The sequence below is a fragment of the Anoplophora glabripennis genome, unplaced genomic scaffold (assembly GCF_000390285.2).
Source record: "Anoplophora glabripennis isolate ALB-LARVAE unplaced genomic scaffold, Agla_2.0 scaffold1063, whole genome shotgun sequence".
NCBI lineage: Eukaryota > Metazoa > Arthropoda > Insecta > Coleoptera > Cerambycidae > Anoplophora > Anoplophora glabripennis.
The window spans coordinates 60,060-77,857 of NW_019417177.1; the positions used below are offsets into that span (position 1 = coordinate 60,060).

General features: G+C 43.6%; 1 non-coding gene across 1 annotated transcript; it reads right to left on the reverse strand.

Annotated features, from left to right (window-relative positions):
- Window positions 1-14,094: 14,094 nt before the first annotated feature.
- On the reverse strand, window positions 14,095-14,177 carry Trnal-uaa. Its single transcript has one exon. It is a non-coding gene; the product is annotated as a tRNA-Leu (tRNA).
- Window positions 14,178-17,798: the final 3,621 nt, after the last annotated feature.

Below are 17,798 nucleotides of genomic sequence, written 5' to 3' on the forward strand. Positions count from 1 at the left end.
TTCCTAAGTAAAACTCATGATTTGATGAAGCTGCCGCTTCCATCTGCCATGGGCTAGTGGTACATTCTTGAGTGTCTTGCTACAAGAATTACCACAACTTTTTATTTAGTCGTTGGAATTAATTCATTTTATTTTTATTGATGCATCAGTCCTTTTTCGAGATTTTCGTGTTCTTGGTAAAATCTTGTAGCATTCATAGTTTTTACGCAAATAAACTACAACTACAATTACTACTATCGTAGTAAGCGATGTTGTCATTTTATAATAAATGAATTGTCAATCAATTCGTTTCGAATGGCGTTTTCTAATGGAGAGATGACCGACTGATCAAAGTCTTAGGGTTTTGTGAAAACAACTTGGGTGGGAGTGTACGCGTCTATGTGGCGCGATACCCAAATCGACGGGCTCCAGATTACCGATTTACATGGATTGAAAAGAGTTGTCCTCAAGTACGAAATGCGGCAGTTGAGGGAGACGTTTTAAATAGGGTCGCTGAAGATCCAAATATCAGTACTCGCCGTCTGACAGTGGAATTTGGCGTACGAAAAAGTACAATTAATCGCATCAGGAGCTTTTACTATAACATTTTGAGAGAAGACTTCAATTTCGCCCCTTTATTTAAGGAGCGTCGGCACGCGATCCAAATTTCACCAGCCGAATTTTATTCACCATTACGCAGAAGAAATCCCTCATGCGAGGCGTATTAACCACTTTCAGGTGGAATTTCCAATAAATGTTTGGGCCGGGATCATCGGTGACATCCTTCTGGGTCCGTATGTCATGCCGCGCCGCTTGAATAGCGAAAATTATTTCAATTTTCTGACGAATACTTTTCCGGTTCTAATGGAAGATGTCCCTCTCGTTCTTCGTGCTTAGATATGGTTCATGCACGATGGTGCTCCTCCGCAGTTTAGTGCAAATGTAACCTCACATTTAAATAATACTTTTCCACACAAGTGGATCAGAAGAAGAGGGAGAAATGTTCATGTCGAATGGCCACCCATGCCCCCCAGGTCTCCCAACTTAACGTTGTTAGATTTTTTTCTATGGGAAGCCTTGAAAAATAAAGTTTACGCTACTCCTGTGGAATCCCAGGAAGAATTATTGCCTAGGATTCAAAATGAGACGGACGTAATACGGAAAAATCCAAAAATGTTGAGGATTGCTCAATTCAATTTCAATCGAAGGATCCAGCTATGCATCCAGGAAAATGGGGGGCATATCGAACATGTCTTGTAATTCCACCATCATCTATCGTATCTATGTAACTATCATCCAGTTTCAATAAAGAGAATTATGTCTTTCCTAAGTACGTCTTTACATTTTTGAGTGTTAACAAAAAATAAATGTAATGACGTAAAATGATATTCAATCCGTCGTATTGCGACATACTTTTAAAGTTGTGACCATTTTACTTTCAATATTCATATCCTAGGTAAAAGAATTAGCAATTATTATTAGAGAAAGGCGCTTCTTGTAAAAGAGCAGATTTACTGCGATACATTTAAAATTGTTAAATCGCAACGAAACAGAAAACAATTTTTTGCTTAAAAACTATGAATGCTACAAGATTTTACCAAGAGCACGAAAATCTCGAAAAAGGACTGATGCACCTATTAAAATAAAATGAATTAATTCCAGCGACCAAATAAAAATTTCTGGTAATTCTTGTACAAAACACATTTTTGTTTTTCAAGAACTTTGACAGTCAATAGCAGAGGAGCCAGACATTTTTTCTTAATGGAAGTTAGGTCAAATCGTCTTCTTTTGAGCCAGAGAATATCGCAGTATCACTAGCCCAAGGCAGATGGACGCGGTTGTTTCATCAAAACATGAGTTTTACTTAGGAACAAGTCCACAGAAAGTTTCATTAAAATCCATCGTAACATTCTTCAGATATTACAAAAAAACATATTTTTTTTCAAGAACTTTGACAGTCAATAGCAGAGGAGCCAGACATTTTTTCTTAATAGAAGTTACGCCAAATCATCTTCTCTTGAGCCAAAGAATATCGCAGTACCTTTTTGATCATGTGCTTATGGGACACCCTGTATAAGCAAAATTTCGAAAAAAACACAATTTTCTGTAACACTATAGCAGTTGTGCCCCCTAGCGGTGAAGTTACAAACTTGAAAATATTTTAAATCAATCAATTTTTTGGCCGTATTTGTTAATAGATTTTTTACCCCATAATCGTGGCACGTCTAGTTTCCTATATACAGCCGCTCCGCACCGTTAATGGATCACCCTGTATATAACAGGTGGCTCACAGTGACTGTCCGATTAGATTATTTCAGAACCTACTTCGATTTCAATTTTGAAAATTGGCATACTAGGGTTTTGGGTGTGCTCTTTTCAAATATAATAAATTTGTTTCTGTAACACTTCCGGTTATACCGGAAGTTGACGTCAACTTTGTTATTTTAAATGGGACATCCTATATATTATTGCATTTTCGAATTCTACGTGAAATTTGAGGGTCACTTTATTAAGTTGTCCACGAACGCAGTAGTTCTGGACCCGTTTGGCGATGGTGACGTGGTTGGGGGTATCCCTAAGAATCCCCAGGACACGCTGGATGCGTGCAGGAAGCGTTTCTGCACAGCCGCGGCTGCTTCTGCGGATGTCGGGTTCGGCTCGCGTTGTGGAACGATAGGTGTAGGGTTCCCCTTAATTAATAAGTAAAAAATAAATAAAAATAAAATAAAAATTTATTATGCTATAGAACATACAGGCCTATATACAATACGATTGTATGTCGTAAGCTCGTCAGTCCAGAAAAACACTCACTTGAAAACACTATTATGAAACATAAACACCGTCTTACAATAAAAACTGTTGCACGCTATAAAAACATTTTTTGATTACAAATTTTTTAATTTTGTTCCTAAATACATTAATACTATCTGTCGCTTTGAAGCATTCATGGACTGTTAATGCATGGTTATACAGTTTTACCCCAAAGTACCTGGGACTGTTCTGCATTACTGTGAGTCTGGGGCATTTAGTGTGCAATGTGTCTTTGCACCGGGTGTCGTGTGCATGCACATCGTATCTTTTTTTCCATTCTCCTATATTTTGTTTTATAAAAACTAAAAGTGAATATATATAGAGTGATGGCAAGGTCATTATTTCGAGGCCCTTGAATAGATCTACGCATGACGTTCTGCGAGAAGATTTAGTCATACATCGCACCATACGTTTTTGAACTAAAAACGCTCTATTAACATCCGCCGCAGACTCCCAGTGTATTAACCCGTAAGCCAGCGTTGATTGAAATAATCCAGAATATATCAACTTTAACACCTTTGTTGATACAGTATCTCTAATACTTCTCATAAGGTAACAATGTGCACTAAGTTTAGGAAGTATATAATCTATGTGATCACTCCATGTGTTTTTTGTCTATGTATAAACCAAGCAATTTCACCGCCGCAACATTTTCAATTGATTTTCCCTCTACCCTAAGCAAAAAACTGTCATCTATAGTAGCGTTTTTTGTACGGAATTCCACCGCTGTGGTCTTGGCTGCATTCAGCTTAATGCCATTATCTCCGCACCATTTCACTACGCGCTCTATCCCGCCGGACGCACATTGTGGAATTTCGCTTCTGGTTTTTGCAGAAATTAATACGTTAGTATCATCTGCATATATTAAAAATTTATTATTGGCAATGTCGTAAGAAGGTAAATCGTTAATAAAACAATTAAATAATGTCGGGGATAAGCAGGAACCTTGAGGAGTGCCTTTATTTATCTGTTTTGGACATGATTTGACGCCATCAATCACAACCTGCTGCGTTCTCTCTGTCAAATTTGATTTAATCCAATTATTGGCAGGACCTCTAATGCCCATTAAATGTAATTTTTCCAACAGCAGTTGGTGATCCACGGAATCAAAAGCTCGAGTCATGTCAAAAAACAAGCCTAATATAACTTCCTTATTATTTAGTGCATTACATATATGATGGAAGACATCATCAAGAGCCGTATGGGTTGAGTGACCTAATCGAAAACCGTTCTGACATGGTGAGAGTATTTCTCCAAAAACAAGCTCAGTCTTGCATTAAAGCAATATTCAAACACTTTAGCAATATGGCATTGCAATGCTACTGGTCTATAGTTTTCAACACTTTGCGTATTTCCCTTATTTTTAAATATTGGAATAACCTTAGAGGATTTCAAAGAATCAGGATAAATACCGCGCAAAAAACTCAGATTAATTAAGTCAGACAAAACAGGTGCTAATTCTTTTTTTACCGATAAGAGTACCGGAGTTCCGGGTATATCATCAATTCCTGCTGATTTTTTGTTACAAACTTTCATCATAGTTTTTTCTACCTCGTTTGGGTCTGTAGGATTTAAAAATAACGTTTTTGTACCAAAAGGTAAGTCTGGAACCGTTAGACTCGGAAGATCGCTATTATTTGCAATGTTAACAAAATATGTATTAAATGTTACACAAATATCATAGTTACTTGTTACTTTTTTGTTTTCATATATTATTTGTTTTATTTTATTCGGGCAACTTTTTTTATTTTGGTTAATTATTTTCCAACTTTCTTTACTTATATTGGTAGCTTCTCTTAATCTCTTATCATTATATGTTTTTTTGGATATTTTTATTTTTTTCTGATAGAAGTCTCGTAGTTCTTTATATCTACGGCTGTAGTCTGCGTTATTAATTGAGCTATTTATACGATGCATTTCTTTAATCATATTTCCCAACAAGAGTATTTCATTTGTAATCCATGGCTTATTATTTCTAGTTTTCATTTGCTTTCTTTTTATGAGCGGGAAGTTTTGCATAAATGCGCATTTGACATCATCATAGAATTGATTGAATGCTATATTAACATCTGCATTTTCAATACAGTACTTATTACTGTCGAAAGCCCCAATCGCATTTCTAAAACTCTCGATATTATTTACACTAAAATTTCTAAACAACTCGTTATTTGCATGTTGGATTTCTGTGGTGATGTCAAAAGTAATTATTTGATAGGAATGATCCGATATATATGTCTCATGCACTTCAGACGATGTATAATTAAAATCAACAAAAATATTATCTATATATGTACTACTATGAAAAGTAACTCTTGTCGGTGTATTTATAGTTGGTATAATGTTATACTCCAGGAAAAAGTTCTGAAGTGCTTGAGTTTGTTTATTACCTGTTAGAAAATCTGTGTTGAAATCTCCGCATATAATATGTTTGTGTTCGGACTTATATATAATTTCCATCATGTCTGATAATTTGTCCATGAATGCTTCAAAGTTTCCTTTGGGAGACCTATAAACACAGCAGACGGTTATTGTAGCCTCATTAGGCAGAAAACATTCAATTGCACACATTTCAAAAGTCATATCTTCACTGCAATTATACGTAATTTTGTTACAAGATAGGTTCTTCCGTCCCATAATGCACACTCCACCCTTTTCCAAAGAGTGCCTTGCAAAGTGGTTAATTACGCTGAAGTCATTCATACAGAAAAATTGTATTTCGTTATTTTGATGATGTTCCGAAACACATATCACATTCACACCGTGTTTGTCGACCAAAACCTCCAAAGCGTCCTGTTTGTTAAGAAGGTTAAGGTGTGCAACTACGAAACCGGAGCATTTCTTACTGTTCTGAATAAAAAATCATCGTTAGCAGAACGATTTCGAATATCCCCGTTAGTTGCTTCTTTCTTTGGGAAGAAATACCTATTAAGGAGCGTTCCTATTGGCCACAATTCTCCGTTCATAATATCCTCCTTGTATTTATACGGTGCACATATTTTAAACGAACTTAAAGGGGAACGAACTTGCTAACGAATTCTTTTTTCCCTATTTTGTGGAATGGTAGACCAAGCCGTGCCACAAGCTGAGGGGAACAGCTTTAATATACCCCGAAGGGTCGCTGATACTCAGCACTACTACTATTTAAAAATTGGTAGCGACTACTCGTCACTAAAGGAGCGAACAATGAGAGACTATTCAATTCAAACACTATAATACAAGTGTGAAGACCAACTCAGAGATGCTTCTCGTGTCAAGTCTCGACTGAGAGTGAGCTCCCGAGGCAAAACACGGCTGTCGTGATATATGATCTTCGCGTAGTGTTGAATCGACATGGGTCCGCGGTGGAGACATCGGAAGTTCGAATCGAGCCCCATGTTGGGCGCCATGTCGCGATATATGATCGTTTGTGCCTAATATTTGAGAAATATGAGGAGAATTGGCAACATGGGCTCGCAGCGAAGACGTCGAAGCAGGACTTCGAGCCCCACGTCGAGCGCTATGTCGTGTAAGATGGTCTGAAGGTTGTGTTTGGTCGGCATGGGTCCTCAGTGCGGACATCGGGAGTTCTAATCGAACTCCACGTTGGAAACCATGTCGCAACCTATGATCGGGGATGTCAGTTCCCTTGACCGGATTCCGCGGCAAAAACGCACGGAGTTCGCGGGGATCGTCACTATCGACGCCAGGTCGTAGTATATTCTCCGATGGCTGTAGTCGGTGGTGGATATGACCTACAGACGTGGTGTCTAGGACACGAGCGCGCGGGGGAGATCTCGACGAAGAATGTCACTACCACCTTCGGTCCGTCAGGCTCTTCACGCAGCATCGAGATAACGTTGGGGAAGGAGGCCATTTCCTCTTTCACCCCGAATGTCGAGAGATCTTTCGCCGGCAAACAGGTGTGGGAGCAGTCCGTGTAACCGCAGGTCTCTCCGATTGGGGACGAGGTCTCGTCCAGCTCAGTCCTGATCATATTTTCACGATCTTATTTATTCGTTGTTGTACCTTCGAGGGCACCAATCCTCGTAGCACTAGGTATCGAAGTCGCGTCGCAAGGGTTCACCTTCCCCGTACGACAATGTCGGAGCAAGCTCTTTTGCTCCGAAAGTCTTGTAGAAAGCACTGTTTCTACTATTAAAATGTGGGTCTCTCGAGGGAGCCCTAGAAGCAAGGACAACTTCTTTACTAAATTTGGAAGTACGCCGCCACAATAACGTGCGTACTATTGCTTTGTGCCCGTAGATCACAAAGTAAATGCCTCGTAGGGGTTTGACGAGGAAGGTTACCTCGACGAGTGACCGCCTAGAAGTTTGACGAGGAAAGTTGCCTCGGATTTGCAGATATCAATTGAGTCTGATTGACTAGGTCTCGTAGGAGCCTATGTATGTACTTTGTACCGAGGTGCGGGTCTCTCGATGGAGCCGGCACGATCGGAATCAAAGTCTTCGTCGGAGGTTCGCAGCCTCGGATGGTATGCAGGTCTCTGGAGGAGCCTGAACGTACCGCTGTTTCGTCGCAGAGGTCGATCGAACAGGATCTTCGCCTCAGGTTGGGCTACCTCGGGCGGTACGCAGGTCTCTGGAGGAGCCTGGACTATCGCTGTGTCGATGCAGGAGGCTATCGCACAGGATCTTAGTCGGAGGTGGTCAGTCCCGGACGGTATCGCAGGTCCCCAAACAGGCGAAGGTCTCAGCGACATTAGAGCGCGCGGCCCCTGCCGAGGTGGACTGAGGTCAGCAGGAGTCTGACCAACAGTAAAATAAATTACACCAGGGCCAGGTTAACGGGTGAAGGCATCGCCATTCACCCGCAAACGCCTGACGATTATCGACGCCTCACGCGTATCCTCGCCGATGAAGGGAAGGAATTTCACACCTTCTTTCTCCCAAGCGAGCGGCTGCTGAGGGCCGTGATCAGAGGGCTACCAGACGGAATTTCCAACGAGGAAATCCGGTCTGATCTCGAAGTACAGGGCTTCAAAATAACATCTGTTTTCAGAATGAAGAGCCGTAGGAACAAGGCCCCCATGCCTCTAGTCCTCCAAGTACAAGTCCCCCAAGAGCAAGAGGACCTGCTCAAGGTGACAAGACCTAGTCGTCAGGGTGGAACCGCAGAGGGCGAGAACCGAGCCGATGCAGTGCCATTGCTGCCAACGCTTCGGTCACGCGCAGAACCGTTGCACCGCAGCTGTCAAGTGTGTGAAACGCGGCAAAGGTCACCACTCGGCAGACTGCACTAAGAAGCGCGAGACCCCGGCAAAGTGCGTCAACTGCGGTGGCGAACATCCTGCCAGCTATCGCGGATGCCCTAGCTTCCCTAAGAAGACGACAGGGAGCAAAAAGCAGCAGCGCAAAGAGGACCCCCAAGCTGACAAAACACAGGCTAAGTTGGCACACCCCCCGAAGGTGACTGCGGCGAAGAGCTTCGCCGACGCCGCCAGACCAAAGCAGGCCCCCGCCGCGGCACACAAGGGGGGCCCCAAAACCGACAGGAGTGCGGAACCTGCAAATGTGGCCAGCATGCTGGCACAGATGCGGGAGATGTACTCCGCCATGTCGGCTTTTTTCAGTAAAATGCCATCTCTGTTACAGGAGTAAATGGACCCTCCGACTAGTGTGCAGTCCCTCAGAATTGCTTCCTGGAATGTCGACGGATTCCGGGGGCGAAAAATCGAACTCAAGGAGCTCTTGCCCCGTCTAGACGTGGACGTGATGGCGATACAAGAGACCAAAGTAGAGGACGCACACACTGTTAGGATTCCTGGCTACCTAGTGTATCGCAGGGACCGAAACAGACACGGAGGAGGCGTGGCCCTGCTCGTAAAAAGAGGTATAGATCACCATATGTTGCAGGTTCCTCAGCTAGAAAACATGGAAGCCGCCGCCGTATCGATTCGTACTCGCAGGTACGGAGACATCGCCGTGGTGACCTGTTATCAGCCCCCTCATCTCCCGCTCACCGATCACGATTTACGCGCGGTCCTGGAGACGTGGCCCCAAACCGTAGCCATCGGGGACTTTAACGCGAAATCGCCCGAATGGCACAGCACGACCACCACCACGCGTGGCAGGGTGCTTCTGCAATTCTTGCAGAACCACGAGGACGTTGCAGCGTATGGACCCGATGGACCGACGTACTACGGTGCAGTTGGAAGACCAGACGTGTTGGATATCGCTTTGCTCAGGGCAATACCGATGGACGCCGATCTGACGACGCACTACGAGGGGGCGACGAACCATGCCCCCATTCTCCTAACCTTAGGAGACGAGCGTCGCGGCGAGGACACCGTTGCCAAGCGGCGGACCGACTGGGGCCTATTCCGCGCAGAAATGCAACGAATATGCGCACCCATTCCGGTCATCCGCGACGCGGCGGACCTCGAGGCTGCCATCGCGAGCCTTGAGACGGATATCCACACCGCCTTGGAAGCCAGCACCACGGAGACGACGGAGAGGAGGATAGCGAACTATGCAGGTGAGTTACCTCTTATGTTGCAGGACCTAATCAGGGAAAGACGTGCGGCGAAAAGAAGAGCCACGAGGACAGCACACCCCCGGGATAAGCAGACGTTAAACCAGCTGAACCGGAGGGTAAAAGCGGCCCTAGAGGAGCACTACCAGGACTCGTGGCAACGACATCTGGAGTCACTAAACCCCGAAGACCGCAGCCTGTGGACGATGCAACGGGCGCTGAGGACCACCCGGAAGCCTATGCCTCCCATTCACGGAGAGAACGGGATCGTCTACACCAGGTATGAAAAGGCCGAGGCATTCGCCGACAGCCTTGAATTACAGTGTAGGGAAAACCTTCTCGACGACGAAGACGAGGACCACGCCGACGAGGTGGAACGACGCGTACGGCGCTACAGACGCCAACCCGACAGGGACGACATTAGGCCGGCGACACCCGAGGAGGTGAGGGACATCCTGCGGCGCCTCAACCCCCGCAAGGCACCCGGATGCGACCAGATCGGAAATCGAATACTCAGAAAGCTCCCCCACAAGGGAGTGATGGCGCTGCTCAACATCGTCAACGCCATCCTGAGACTGCGAAGATTCCCCGCTAGGTGGAAGAAAGCCGACGTCATCTTCTTCCCGAAACCAGGTAAGAATCTAACCTTTGCTGCCAGTTACAGGCCCATCAGTCTCCTGCCGATGATGAGCAAGGTAGCGGAGAGGATCATCCTGACCAGACTGCGTGAGAGCTCGGACGAATTGCGAGTCATCCCCGACGAACAATTCGCCTACCGCAGCGGACACTCAACGGAGCAACAGATACTCAGGTTAGTAGAACATCTGTCCGCAGGTTTCAACAACCGAGAATCCACCGCGGCAGTCTTCCTGGACGTCGCCAAGGCCTTCGACAGGGTCTGGCACGATGGGCTTCTGGCTAAGATGCTCGACTTTGGCTACCCTGTCGGACTGGTCAAACTGGTGGAGTCCTTCCTCAGAGGCAGGAAGCTGCGTGCGAAGGTGGAAGGGGCCCTATCCACCTATCGAGACGTCGAAGCAGGCGTCCCCCAAGGAGCCGTGCTATCACCGCACCTGTTCAACATCTATACATCCGACATGCCCAGGACAGAGCGCACTACCGTGTGCCTCTATGCCGATGACACCGCCATAACGGCCCGTTCCCTGAACCCCGATATGGCGAAGAGGTACCTCCAAAGAGCTGTAAGCCAACTAGAGGACTGGTGCAACAGGTGGAAGGTGGCGATCAACCCGGAGAAAAGCACAGGTATTATGTTTTCTCGTAGGTACCAAACGCGCCCCCAGGGACACGTGAAGTTCAACGGAGAAGACATCCAGTGGGCGACCACCGTCAAGTACCTAGGGGTAACCCTGGATCGCACGCTGACGTGGAAGCCGCACGTCGAAGCAGTGACGCGCAAAGCGAAGATGGTGAGGGCGAAGCTTTATCCGCTTCTGTGCAGGGACAGCCGTCTCTGCCTGCGGAATAAGCTAACCCTCATCAGAGCAGTACTGCAGCCACAGCTGACATACGCTGGAACCGCGTGGGGACACGCAGCGAAGACGCACCTAGCCCGGGTGCAAGCCGTCGAGAATATCGCCCTCCGTTGCGCGACGGGGGCCCCTTGGTTCGTCCGCAACAGCGACATTCGCCGGGATCTGGGATTCACCTCAGCCCTGGAAGCGATCAGAGAGCGCGCGAGAAAGCTTTTCGAGCGCGCCGAGATCCACAGCAACCCGCTGATCCGGAACGCGGTGGACTACCGACCCGAAGAGGCTGCCGGCAGACGCAGGCGGCCTAGACATCAACTCCTGGACGCAGGGTGAGTCGAAATTTTTCTGTCTGTTTCAGGACCGCCAGGATCAAGAGACGAAAACGACGACACACACACACACACACACATTCCCCCCTACCTTCCTTACCCCACTCTCCCCTCCCGCGCTAGCCTAAGGGCCACCTTAGCAAAGCGCTTCCTAAACTGCATAGCTGCACGACCTCACCCAAAACCACCACCCCGGTTGCAAACGACTGTTGTCGTTTGCGACCGATACACGACATCCCCGGGGGTTTACACAGACGAGCCGGCGAAGAAAGAAGAGCGCCAGAAGAAAGGGCCCTAGCCGGCGGGGCCCAGCCAGGACAGGAGGAGGCCCCCTGAACCGATCGAATCCGGCCGCGTTGGCGGCCCGGAATGACGGGGAAAGGGCCTACCTCTACGAGGCGTCCGGGCCTACAGCGATGAAGTGGGTAAAGAGCGATAATCCCGCTCGACCCCGCTCCATCTGAGGTCATTTTTCCTGCCAAGGATATTGGCGCGGGCGCGCTCGAGAGCTCACTTCGTATCAGGGTATCGTTGCATACAGAGCTCCCCAGAGAGGCTTTGGCTAAGTTCTCCTGGTGTACCAATTAAATTAAAGAATCCGTTTTATTAAGGTCTGGGACCTAGGTAATAATAATAATAGCTATGTGGTTTCCTTGGATAAGGAAACATGGAAAAGATAATAAATAATAATTTTTCTTTGGATAAGAAAAAGGGAAAAGAAATAATAAAGGAAAAAGAAAGTTCCTTGTTGGAAAGAAAATAAAGGCAAAAAGATATAAAGGGAGTAAAACAAACATAAAACTCCAAGGGAAAAGAACAACCCTAAACATAGTTGAAAAGACGTCATAGGCCCAAGATTGAAGTTAGCTGTAAATAGCTTCACCCCCAAGAGTAGTAGAGATATGAGAGAGCAAACACAATGTGCATGTGAAGTTCAGTGTTCAGGTCATAGACCACAAGGTCGATGACCAGTACATCTGCCATGACATCATTTTTAAAAATAGAATATTACATCATATCTATAATAAAATGCACATCTGGCATGACATCATTTTTAAAAATAGAATCATATCTAAAAATAGCCACAGGCATTATTTCTAAAAATAGAATATTACATCATATCTATTAATAGAATGCACATCTGGCATGACATCATTTTTAAAAATAGAGCATTAAATCATATCTAAAAATAGCCACAGGCATTATTTCTAAAAATAGAATATTACATCATATCTATTAATAGAATGCACATCTGGCATGACATCATTTTTAAAAATAGAGCATTAAATCATATCTAAAAATAGCCACAGGCATCATTTCTAAAAATAGAATATTACATCATATCTATTAATAGAATACACATCTGGCATGACATCATTTTTAAAAATAGAATCATGTCTAAAAATAGCCACAGGCATCATTTCTAAAAATAAAACATTACATCATATCTATTAATAGAATGCACATCTGGCATTTCTAAAAATAGAATATGTGCACATGGAAGGGAGAGCTCATAGACGCTATAAAACAAGCAAGAAGTTAGCTAGGAACATTATTATGGTTGGTTCGGTGGAGATAAAACAGTGTTCTGTTTGTCGTAAAATAATTTGTAAACGTTATACTGATTTCTGGTTATTTAAACGTAGAGTGATAATTAGTTATTGTAATCAGTTGTGTCATCAACCAAGACCAGTACAGCTTTTTAGAATAACTGCTAAACAATATGTGGATGGCATATGTGAATGAAGTGGAAATAAAAGATCTCGAAAGTGGCGTTCGAAATTTACATGAGACTTTCTCAAATCTCAAGTTTGATACAGCTCATGAAGCAGTCTATGGAATGGGGAATTATTTTTCTCCAGAATACTGTGAAAAATTAGCTGAGGAGTATGGGGAGGCGGTAGAATTATGTGAGGATTATTTAGAAGAACGTTGTACCATAGATGATCTTGTTACTGGTCTTATAGATTTAGGCATGATGGGGATGCTTCATAAAATTAAACCTTTACTGGATAGCCATCTAGCCAATAAAATTCCTGAATGTGAATGGGAATCTGATGACCAAGAGGAAAGCGATGTAGAAATGACACTAATAAGCTAGTATTAATATAATATTTAATAAATGATATTATTATAAAATAGTTTTATTATTCTATATAAATTATTTATATACCACCAAAATTAATCAGTATGTCTATAGAAACAATAATAAACGCTTCGCAATTAATAGTTCTGCAAACCATTTTAAATAGTTCGCTAATTATACAGCGACCTTATAATTCAAAAGAGGTGTTTATTTGCTTTGATCATAACGGAACGCGTAATGACAACTGGCCCATTAATTGGAAAAGAATGAAACCTTATAGACATGATTATCTGGAAATGTTCAAATCTTCTATACCAACGAATAGTACAATTTACAAATTACGAATAAGAAGAGGTAATGGTGTAATACAGGACTCTGATTGGCTGGAGATTTATAGTAAACCCCCCACTTCTAATAATAACACCATAAATAGTGAATGCAACAGAGGATACGAAGCAAATACCTTCCTCATATGGTATATAGCGATTTGTTCTTCGTTGTTGCTGATTGTTACCAGTTTCCGAGAATTATGTCTGAAGAGCTGTGGTGTACGAGATGTATAACTGAAGATTTGATAAGTAAACACCGAAATGGTAAACCTTTGTACGATTTTACTGAGGAGGAGCTCGGAAATTTTCCACTACACTATCTGATCGAAAATGTCCGACCCATGGAACTTTTATATGCCTGGAATATACTTCCAGTGCATTATACAGAAATGTTTGAGTTGCAAGTACAGCTACCATGTTTTGTGCACTACAACCGTCCAGATTGGTCATCACATATAGATGGTCCACCACAACCACAGTCTAGATGCTCTCTTTGTAAATGGGGTTTACAAAAATCTCAACAAATATTTTGTAAAGCAATGAATAAATAAAGAACTTAAAAAATATTTTTGGTTTTTATTTACAATTTTCAAAAATGTCAGGTGTGGGATTCGAACCCACGCTCCTTTACGGAACCAAGGCTTAAACAAGGCGCCTTAGACCACTCGGCCAACCTGACCAATGAAACAAATATTTTTATTGTAATATTTATTGCAAATAATATTTACAAGTCAAATAAACTTAAATCAAAATCCCAATCTTTTTCATCTTGTTCCTTTTTATCCTCACTAAGCAACAGTTCTGCTGCCTCCAGCAAAGCATTCAAATTTCTTTCTGCTGTCACATCCACATGTCCCCATGCCAAAGTATGTACACCGTCAGCTTTAACATATCTTTTGTCGTCTGCTGAAGAAAGGGCCACTTTATTCTTTAGTTCTGTGTAAATAGTGTGTAGTGTGGATTTGAAAATATACATTTTTCGTAAAATGTTGCCACCTTTTTCTACAATTGCAACATAGTAATCTAAATTTATTTCTTTTTTTATTACGTGTTTGGAAACTCCTTTTGCTTTCTTCGTCACTTCACCAGCTCTTACACAGTAGACTTTGGCACCTGTTCCGTAAAAAATTCTATTGGTTTTCCTGCATATTCATCTTTCATCCGGCCGACCACAGACTTGGTTTTGGGTATGTTATGAATATTATCTAGAGGGAAATTTGAAGTGTCGAAATAGTGCAAGTTTTTCTTTATATCCTCGTACGGATTGTCAGCAATAAGTTCCAAAATGAGGGAATCGGTGTCCGTATAGAGAACAGTTGCATTATCTCCATATATACGTTTGATGAAACCATAAAGAAATTCGTAGATAGGGTTTGCAATCCCGCATTCCGCGTTACAGCATTCCAGCAATTTCCCGCATGTCAATGAGACCTGCGGAATTCCCGCATTTGTGCGGTAATTCCCGCGCGGGAAATTTTTGAATAGAAAACATGGCGCGCGCGAGCGCCCCGTTTGGTTTGCGTACGCATCCCGTTCCCCTGTGATAGCATCGATCAATCGAGCGAAGGAAAGGATTAAAATCGGCAGATCTTTGCATCATTCAAACAAATTCCTTGATTTGTTTGTTTATTTTTGAGAAAAAGTGTTTACAAAGTAAAATTTTATATGTAACTAATAGTTTTGTCTTCTTTTATCAGAAATTTAAAAATTTGTACATTTTAAATTTCTAATATTGTGTCACTTAGCAGACTTATGTACATTATTTCATTAAGAGGTACATAGTATTAACGCCGCATGTGACCACATACGGCTTTCTTCTCTAGCAGAAGCGTTGAAATACGATGTTTTTAACAAATTAAATTCGTATGTGTTTACATGCGTTGTTTTAAATTAAACAACAATTAAATATTATTCGCAACACAATATATTAAAAATTGTAAAATACCCTTTAAAAACATCCAAAATATCATGTATAGTATGTACATGTTCTGGTTCTTCTATTAATTTCTGTTGAAAATGTAGCACATACTGTACATACGGCATTTTTACCTAGCAAAATCTTAAGTTTATTAAGACAAACAACATTTTCGACGCTGTTTTTATTGAAATTGCAATGTTTTCAACATTCTCAAATACATTAAAAAATATTTGTTTTTCTTTTGCCGTTACCGAAAAAATCAAGTTAATACTTTAATTAGTAAATGAATGACAGCCAAAACTGTCTCTAAACTGTCATATTCCGAAGTAGGGCAGTATATTATCGATGTATCTAGCAAATATTTTTTTAGAAATTGTTACTACGATTAAGTTACTAACCTAACCTAAATGTTTATAAATTTAGTAATTTAACAGCAACAAGTACGTTAAGTAGTAGTAAAAAAATAACAAAAGTAACATATTATTGATGTGTTGATTTCTGTTGATTCTTAGTTAATAAACACAGTTTTTAATGTAGATAATGCTTATCTGTTGCTTTTTAAATATCAAGAATTATTTATATTTCATTTGATTAAATATAAACATTCCACAATAATAGCATTATTATTTTCATATATAAATATATTTTTAAATCTTTCGCGGGAATTACAGCGGGATCCCGCTGTAAAGGCAAATTTACCGCAAATTTCCAGCTGGAAAAAAAAGACTGCGGGATTGCAAACCCTATTCGTAGATAATTGTTTTTGAAATTTCTAAAATCGAAAAGCCCACATATAATGGTTTGTCATATGCGACTTTAACTTTTTCCATCTGCACTGCAACCAAATGTTCGTTGAATATTGAGCAGGAATTAAAGTGGGGTAAAGCAATGAGCGCACGAGCACCGAGTTTTCGCGTTCTATTTTCCCAGCATGTACACAACCTGATATCTCTCCTCTTGTCAACATTTTCCATCGTTTTTCCAAATACCGAATTAACCATNCGCAGAGGGCGAGAACCGAGCCGACGCAGTGCCATCGCTGCCAACGCTTCGGTCACGCGCAGAGCCGTTGCACCGCAGCTGTCAAGTGTGTGAAATGCGGCGAAGGTCACCACTCGGCAGACTGCACTAAGAAGCGCGAGACCCCGGCAAAGTGCGCCAACTGCGGTGGCGTACATCCTGCCACCTACCGCGGATTCCCTAGCTTCCCTAAGAAGACGACAGGGAGTAAAAAGCAGCAGCGCAAAGAGGACCTCCAAGCCGACAAAACACAGGCTAAGTTGGCACACCCCCGAAGGTGGCTGCGGCGAAGAGCTTTGCCGACGCCGCCAGACCAAAGCAGGCCCCCGCCGCGGCACACAAGGGCGGCCCCAAAACCGATAGGAGTGCGGAACCTGCAAATGTGGCCAGGATGCTGGCACAGATGCGGGAGATGTACTCCGCCATGTCGGCTTTTTTCAGTAAAATGCCATCTCTGTTACAGGAATAAATGGACCCTCCGACTAGTGTGCAGTCCCTCAGAATTGCTTCCTGGAATGGCGACGGATTCCGGGGGCGAAAAATCGAACTCAAGGAGCTCTTGCCCCGTCTAGACGTGGACGTGTAGTAGAGTACGCCCACACTGTTAGAATTCCTGGCTACCTAGTGTATCGCATTGACCGAAACAGACACGGAGGAGGCGTGGCCCTGCTAGTAAAAGTAAGTATAGATCACTATATGTTGCAGGTTCCTCAGCTAGAAAACATGGAAGCCGCCGCCGTATCGATCCGTACTCGCAGGTACGGAGACATCGCCGTGGTGACCTGTTATCAGCCCCCTCAGCTCCCGCTCACCGATCACGATTTACGCGCGGTCCTGGAGACGTGGCCCCAAACCGTAGCCATCGGGGACTTTAACGCGAAATCGCCCGAATGGCACAGCACGACCACCACGCGTGGCAGGGTGCTTCTGCAATTCTTGCAGAACCATGAGGACGTTGCAGCGTACAGACCCAATGGACCGACGTACTACGGTGCAGTTGGAAGTCCAGACGTATTGGATATCGCTTTGCTTAGGGCAATACCGATGGCCGCCGATCTGGCGATGCACTACGTGGGGGCGACGTGCCATACCCCCATTCTCCTAACCTTAGGAGACGAGCGTCGCTGCGAGGACACCGTTGCCAAGCGGCGGACCGACTGGGGTCTATTCCGCGCAGAAATGCAACGAATATGCGCACCAATTCCGGTCGTCCGCGAAGCAGCGGACCTCGAGGCTGCCATCGCGAGCCTTGAGACGGATATCCACACCGCCTTGGAAGCCAGCACCACGGAGACGACGGAGAGGAGGATAGCGAACTATGCAGGTGAGTTACCTCTTATGTTGCAGGACCTAATCAGGGAA